Here is an 8,155-nt window from a genome sequence, read left to right as displayed (position 1 = left end):
ACAGATATGGCATGTGCTCTTATGAAGCCTGGGTCCAGTGGGGAAGAAGAATAAACACAAAGATAAATGAGGTGGGTGTGAAGAGTGAAACTGCTGGGAAGGGAGAAAACAGGGATGAGAACAGGGAATAACGGTGTCAGTGAAGGCCAAGCAGAGTGACCGTTTGGGTGCCCATGTGTAATAAGGAAGCAGAAAGAACCAGCTCAAAATGCAAAACCAGAAAAATTGGACAGTTGGGGCAGATGTGTAAAGCCAAGAGAAGGGAGAAGATACATTTTCCTAGGGAGAAGGGGAGGGAAGAAGGGAGAATAGATACAGACAGGGATGTCAAAGGCTTACAGCTAGATTTTTCCTTTTACTCTTATACTCTCAGTTTCTTATCATGAATCTCTTTACTCAAGTTTGGTCAAAGGGTTTCTTTGTCTTGAATAAATCAGCCTTGACTATGAAACTAATTAAAAACTTCACGACTCCCAACCTCATTAGTTACCCACAAGACAGCATTTTGTGGGCTTATCCATTTTTAAATCATGTAAGGTACCCAAAACTTTACTGAGTCATGACTAAAAAATACCCAAACTTAAATACATACGTGTATATGTATTATATACTATACTTATGTGTTCTTAAGGATGAACAGGAACTGAGGCAGTCAATTCAGTTGCTCATTTAAAAACCAAAGCACCAAGTTTACTTCTTGAGTTCTCCTCAGCGGAGCTGCAGGCCTATGAGGCACAAAAAATGGTTCACTGCTAGTCCAGGAAGGTGCCTCATTTCTCAAATATGCCCAAACCAAAGCACACACACACACAATGCACAGAGTACACACAGAGCACACACAGACACACAAATTGTATCCATGCATATACGTATATATACACAACACAAAGCACGCATACAAGGTACACACACACATAAAGTATATGTATATGTGCACACACAATACTACACTCATATACACGAAGCAGACACAGTAAAACAGACACACATAGATTATGAAAAGTACTCAGGTGGATTTTTGATTACCATCCATAGAGGCCCTACTCACCTATTCAGTGCCAGGCACGATGGTCAAAGATGTTTAAGCATCTGCCATAATGGCAGCAACTGAATTAGTGCTCATCAATCTTCCCAGCACCCCTAGAAGGCACAGACTTAACCATCATTTCTCTGTTTTAAAAAGAAATGACCTGCCCCAGGCCATTCCTCTAGGTCATGGTGGAGCCAAACATGCTCTCTGTTGGACATCCTCCCTCTTTGGTCAACTCTATGCTGCTGTCCTTATAAATGTGCATGTGTGTAAACCCAGGTCCTGTCACACCCATTATGTCTGCATATACGTGTCTCCCTGTGATATAGATCTCAGCACATCACACATCTCAGGGGATAAAATGGTGCTCCTTATACTCTAGACCACTGACGCTATTCCAGATTTATTGCATTTATTTAAAAACAACAAACATTCTCAATTATTTCCACACTGCTCAGGACTATAATTTACTCAGAGGTATGAGCTATCAAGTTTCTCGGGGATTGCTTCAAAATGTCAGATCTAAAAGATGACTCCCATGTTAGTGAATATGAAACACCCATTTATATTTTTCATTTTTACTTTGATTTAATTTTCAGACAATTCAACTTTTTCCCCATGCCTGAGTGCCTTAATTCATTTCACTTGTCAAAAGAGACAAATTTTCATAATTGCAAAATAAAACACGGTGGCCCTTCTTTGGTGACCGCATATTTCACATCTTTTTTTTTTTTTTTTCTGGATGAAAATGCCTTCCTAGTCTAGTTGGCTTACTTCTGACATATTTTTATTCAGTCTCTGCTTAGAACAGACAAGGGTACAGGCTAAACATTCACTAACGTTTTGTTATGTTAGTGAACATCTGTAAAAAGGGAGATGAAATTTCCCAACCCAGCCTGCGATGCTCACATTTTTTCAATAATTTGCACTGAAAAAAGTCAATTTTCTGAGATTATGAGCTGTAGCATGAAATATGCCCTGTCCTCTAATGATTCTGCCTTGACAAGAAAGCCCTCAAGTCCTACCACCAGGTTCAAACAGGGTGCTCGTTTCACAGAGGTCAGAAGCATTTAAGATTATCTTAACATAGCTGCCAGGAATATAGTGATGGGATTTTCTTAATAAAACATTTTTTTTTCATGTACAAAAGTAGTATGTGTTCTTTATTTAGAAAATTTGGGGGGAAAAAAAGAAAATTTGGGGGGGAAATAGAAACAGTGAAAACCAGAAAAATATGACCTATAATTCCATCATTCAAAGCAAAATACAGCCAACACATTGATGTAAATTCAGGTTGTGCCTTTAAAAATAAAATTTACTTTTGACTTGGTTGGGGTCTTGAATACTTGAAAACGAATTGTTTATCATTAGAAATCTACTCAACTAGTTGATAAATGGTTAAAGATAAAAATAGGAAGAAAACATTTAATTCTTTGAAACTATTCATCTGAATTGCTAAGTTCTGAACCAAAGACTGCTGAAATGCCTGGTCTGGTCACCAGCACCACTACCTCCACCCTCCATTCCTGCACCTGGACACACAGACCACTCCCAAAAGAAGGTGACAGAATTTAAAATTCAGTGGCCAGTAAATGCTGACGGGGTAGAGAATGATGAGAACTGCAGAATGAAGAGAATATCCAGGGCAAGGTGGGCTATCAGAGGGGTGGTCATTCTCAGGAGGGACTGACAGAGACAGCAGTGGAAACATTCTTGACGCACGTCCTTATATACACACTTTTATACATATATGGTCATTGTCATAGGTTGGGGTCTCTGGGACGCAGTCTCTGAGGTGGAGAAGAACACACAGTGGGTTTCTCAGGAAGTGCTTACAGAATTGCCACCTATGCAAGGGACAGGATAGAAACAGGATTGAGCATAGGAGGAAGCTGAGCTAAGATGCTCCACAAAGACCTCAGATGACCCCGTGGGGAGCTGTAAAGCTAGGATGGCTCTTCAGCATTGTCCCAGGATGGTGTGAGGGGCCAGGCCTTTACAGCTCCTATAGGAATCAGTCATTGGATGTGGCTGACTCTGGGCAAAGTGATGCTCTCCAGAGGAGACAACTCCTGAGCAGGCTGATGTCTGAGGGTTGTGGTCAGGCCAAAGAAGCTCTTTCCACAGTAGGCCTTATAGATGCCACCAGATGTCACACTGAACTCTTCTCTCTCACTCTGCAGCTGGCAAGATATGCACTATAATTCTCATTTTACACATGAGGAAACAGAGGCCTAACATCTTGTCCAAGATCACCTAGAGAGCATGCAACACCCAAATTTGCACCCCATTTCGGGGCCCTGATTTGGGGTTTATTCCATTTTGCATGGCTGCCTGAGCCTGTTGGTTTGACCATTAATTGGATCACGTTTACACCCCTATTGCCAACAGTGATACTTTCCTGTTCTCTGAACTGCAGCCTTGTTTTATTATAGTCATTACCATCTATTACAGAGAGGTGTGACTCTCCCTGCGAGCGTTGAATTGTAAGTCTGTGGTTCCCTAGCAGGGAGGATTCGGTCAATCTCTACAGAAAGACAGCACACAGCAAGACAGAACATCCCACTTCAACCTCAGGAAGACGAAACTGAGCATCTTCTCTTTGAGAAAATCATTTCCCTCATCATTTGTCTAGCATCCTAACTACGGGGAGAGAAAGGTTGCTTTAAACTCCATCTCTTTTGCCCTTTTTGAGCTGAATGTGTGCCATCAACCTAAAGAATTGTTCTTTCAACAGGATACTGCAGCAAAAATAAAATTCATAATAATAAAAAATAAATTCATAATAAAACCCCACAAGAATTCCATTAACCTAGACATCACTCACCTTACATGGTCAGACTCAGACTACAGTAGGGTATGATACAATCCATATTTTAATAAGATCAGGAAAATACAGTGTAAGTACTGGCTCTTCATCGAGTTACATTACAAGCCTAAGCCTCAGTTTCCCCATCTGAAAAATGTAAGACTTAGGCTAGGTCATCTTTTTTTTGTTTTAATATTTTTTTAGGTCATCTTTAAGATTTATTCCATTTCTAGTATTTCACAATCAAGGTCCACAGACCCATACCTTGTTCTGCTTGCCATGGAAAAAAGTGGAAAAGATGTAAAGTAAAACTACCACTACCACCACAACATCACTCCCCAAAACAACAACGAAAACAAGCTTCCCTGGAGTGTTTGGTGCTCATAACAGGACGCAGTTAGAAAATGCTTATGTCAGAAGATTTTTTTTAATGTTCTCATTTCACTATGGATGCAATAATAGAAGCATTAGCAGACAAAGACCCAAAGCAAGCTGCAATACCCCCCAAAGCTCATTGCAATGTTTAGCCTATAAATTGAAATTAAAATTACAAAAATGACACTCTGGAAATTATTTTTAAAACTAAAAACATCTTTTTAAAAAATTGAAATGGCATTCTGACTCCGCGGTTCCTCAGGCGCCCCCCTCCCCCGCAAGTTAAAATGTCTCAATTACAGCAACATCCCTGATACCCTCTCAACAGAAATTGCGTGAGAGCTGTATGATTTACATTTGCAGTTTATAAAATAAATTAGGCAGAAAAGATTCTCATAATCTCAAGCACATTTAGTCTACCAGATTCTATAAAGGTAAATGGACAAAGCAGCAAACAATAATACTAATAGTTCAATAATATGTTCATTAGAAGAAATTTAATAAATGCATATATATTCTCTTCTAGACAACTTTCAGGCAATGGGTCAGCAAAACTCTCCAAGACATGCTCCCTCCCAGATTCTGAGTCCCACTGTTAACTACATGGTCTTTTATAGGAATGCTAAGAGGAAGACTGACAGCGAAGTTGCTGGGGTTTCTGGCCTGCTGATTTCCAGTGCTGTCTATTAGGTCTACAACCATATGGAACAGGTATGTGTGGGCCACTGCTCCACCTTGGCCCAGTAGCCTTCATCTCTTGCCTCAGTTACTACAGTGGCTCCCCAACTGGTCTCCCTGCTGCCACCCTTGCCCTGCCTCCATCTCCTCTTCACAGAAAAGCCAGAGGGATGCCCTAAATGTGTAAGTCAGTTTTACACAGCTTCTCAGCTCAACTCCACTTGGACGGAGGGGCAAAGCCCTCAAGGTCCTACATGATGGGGCCCCATCTCATCTTTCTGACCTCCTTTTCTATATACTTTTCCCTTACTCATTTTGCTCCAGCTACCCAGGCCTCTTTGCCATTCCTGGAATTTTCCAGGTAAGCTCCTACATCAAGGCTTTAGTGGTGGTGGTTCTCCAAGCTCTCCCTTCATACGTTCACACGGTGACCTTCTTCTGCCCCTTGAAGGCTTGGCTCACAGGTTACTGGCCCTGAACAGTCTCCTTAATTCCATTACCTGTCCCTTCCCCCCAGGCAATCCCATGTCGTATTATCCCAGGTAATGTTTTCTTTTGTCCAATAAAATGTAAACCTTCTACCACATTATTTAATTTCTTTATTTTTATGTCTGTTGTTTAGTATCTGTAAGCTCCAGGAGGGCAGAAATCTTTGTTTTGTGATGCTCTATCTCCAGCGCCTAAAAGAGTACCTAAGAAGAGTAAACAGATTAAATATAAGACAGAAGGAAAGGAAGGAAGGGAGGGAGGGAGGGAAAAAAGGAAGAAAGAAGGAGGATATGCAATAATAAAAAGAGCTACTATGTTAGAATGGAATATTTATCCTTTTTCATTTCTAACATTTATGCTATTATTATTATTAAATCACATTATAATTTAATCTCAAAACAGCAAATAATTGGCATTCTCAGGTGGTATGTCTTGGAAGTGTTTTTTTGTTTGTTTTTTCTTTTTTTTATTGCATTATAGTCAGTTTACAATGTTGTGTCAATTTCCAGTGTAGAGTACAATTTTTCAGTTATACACGAACACACATAAATTCATTGCCGCATTCTTTTTCATTGTGAGCTACCACAAGATCTTGTATATATTTCCCTGTGCTATACAGTATAATCTTATTTATCTATTCTGCATATGCCTATCAGTATCTACATATTTCGAACTTGTTTTTAAATCGGTGACTCAATTTGAGTATGTCAATGAGAATTGTAAACAAGAATCTTGAATTACAGGAAACCCTTTCAATACTCCTTTTTATAAAAATGTAAGTCAGGAAATCCTGCAAATAGCATGCAATTCCAGAGAGAGGGGAGAGGGGTCCTGGGAGAGTGCACAGCCCCCAACACTGTCTCCCATCTCTACTCTCCATGTCCTTGTTGCTCAGTCTCTGTGGGGCTTGGATGAGGATACTACCATCCTTCTTTGTTCTGCCACATCAAGTCAAACACTCAATCTGTCTTCCTAACCCTGTTTTGCAGGCCAACTGTTCATGAACTGTTTCTTACTTTTCTAAGTATTTCCTGACTTTATTGCCCAGTTCCCAGGGTCTAGCATCACAGAGTCACTTCATGCAAATTCAAATATCTGTACGTGACCAAGGAGGAAGGAGAGAAGAAGGGTGGAAAGGATGGGGTAAAAGGGATCGGGTGGGGAGGGGGTGGTGAGAGAGAGACCCTGGAGGAACACTGGCCACAAGTGGCTTGTCAGGAAACATCAGGTTGGTACCCAGTGTGATCAAAAGAGGCCACATATGCAGAACTTTATGAGCACTTCAAAGGACTGTCAAAGGTCATTTAGACTCCATGGGATGCTTCTTTCACACTCTGATTTTAGACCTTAAGCCTGGAATTGGACTGGGCTCCATTATCTGTTTTGTTTCCCAAGACCACCTTTGCCTTGGATTTGCATTTTGACTTCTGCACCAAACCCACCACTTCACATCAGTGTTCCACCTCCGGTCATTGTTATGGAGGACACAGTACACTCTACACACACTAGCTCACCACTGATCTGAAATGGATGAGATGTCACATATGTTACAGGTGGTGAGGAAGAAAAAGGATGCAGGGGAGGAAGGTACCAGCTGGGCAGCAACTGGTCAAGGAACCCCTAGTGTACTAACAATAAAAATGCAAAACTAGAAGAATTTATTCAATGACTATCTTGAAGGACCACCAACTCTACTGAAGGAGTAGAACTAAGAAGATAAGGATAAATGTGCAATCAATGAATATTGACAAGATGAGCTCTACAGCTTTCAAATCAGTTCTAGTTCATTCAAATGAGTTCTAGAACATCCAGCCAACTACAGAGACTTTGGAGACTCAACAGCATCTACCAGTTTGCTTGGAAAAGCTACCAGATCAGTGTCTTTGGCCCCCTTGATGTCCCAGAAGAATGGCTCATATATTCCCTCATCTACTTATTCATGTATCTATTCTATTCAGTACAAAATATAATAATTTAAACTCCAACCCATTCAAAACTACTTTGATGAGCTGATTTACTCAACAAATATCAGGAGAGCAGCAATTTTATGTCAAGAACTTGTGCCAGAACTTCTTTTCTGTGCACAAATCCAGATAGTTTCCTCTACAGAGATCAACAGTCTGGTGTTGGGCATATCAAGAGATGTGAGAGTAAATTCAAATTCCACTGCACATTTTTGCATTTCTACACTATGTCCTTTTATCCCCCTAAAAAGGAGGGGTCATCCTCTTTAGAAAAGAATCATCAAGGAGCCAGTACCTACATACATAAATCCTGTTGTTTCACTAGTTTTTCCTTTGTCCTCATGTATTTTTAGCTTCTATTTATAAGGACCCAAACTAAAATTTCAAGGTCAAAATGATACCTGTTTCTACATGAAAATTCTTAACTAGTTGTGTGGAGATGGTGCTTATGAAATACTCAGAGGGCATGTTGTATATTTTTAACTTGCTCTTAAGACCTCAGAATTCAAATGTGAGGGCTTGCATACAGAGGATGAAGACAAATTATGTTATATGAAAGAAGAAAAATTTTGTTTTGCTTTGTTTTCCAAAGATAAAAGATGCTTCCCTTCTCTAATGAGTCATGAATGACTCATCTACTCTTGGGAAAACCTGAAGTGGCCAGTGATTTGATTGCTTTTTCCGCTGTAAACACATCTAAGAAGATAAACAATAAAGGACCCTGTGAAATTCAAATAATTTTGTTTCTTTTACAAATGAAACTACCCTGAAAATGATTTTTAGGGTAAATTTTGTGCTCTCTTTCATGCT

At 40.1% G+C, this 8,155-nt stretch overlaps 1 long non-coding RNA gene across 1 annotated transcript in view; it reads right to left on the bottom strand.

Annotated features, from left to right (window-relative positions):
* Positions 1-626: 626 nt before the first annotated feature.
* LOC116281949 (uncharacterized) overlaps positions 627-8,155 on the bottom strand; it is a 252,971-nt gene continuing 245,442 nt past the window's right edge. The window contains exon 4 of the long non-coding RNA XR_004191428.2: positions 627-725. This is a non-coding gene — a long non-coding RNA (uncharacterized lncRNA). The remainder of the gene's footprint in view (positions 726-8,155) is intronic.

This window comes from Vicugna pacos, chromosome 9 (assembly GCF_048564905.1).
Source record: "Vicugna pacos chromosome 9, VicPac4, whole genome shotgun sequence".
In the NCBI taxonomy this organism is placed as follows: domain Eukaryota; kingdom Metazoa; phylum Chordata; class Mammalia; order Artiodactyla; family Camelidae; genus Vicugna; species Vicugna pacos.
Note: the sequence above shows the minus strand (reverse complement) of the source record. Positions and strands in the feature narration are given on the sequence as shown.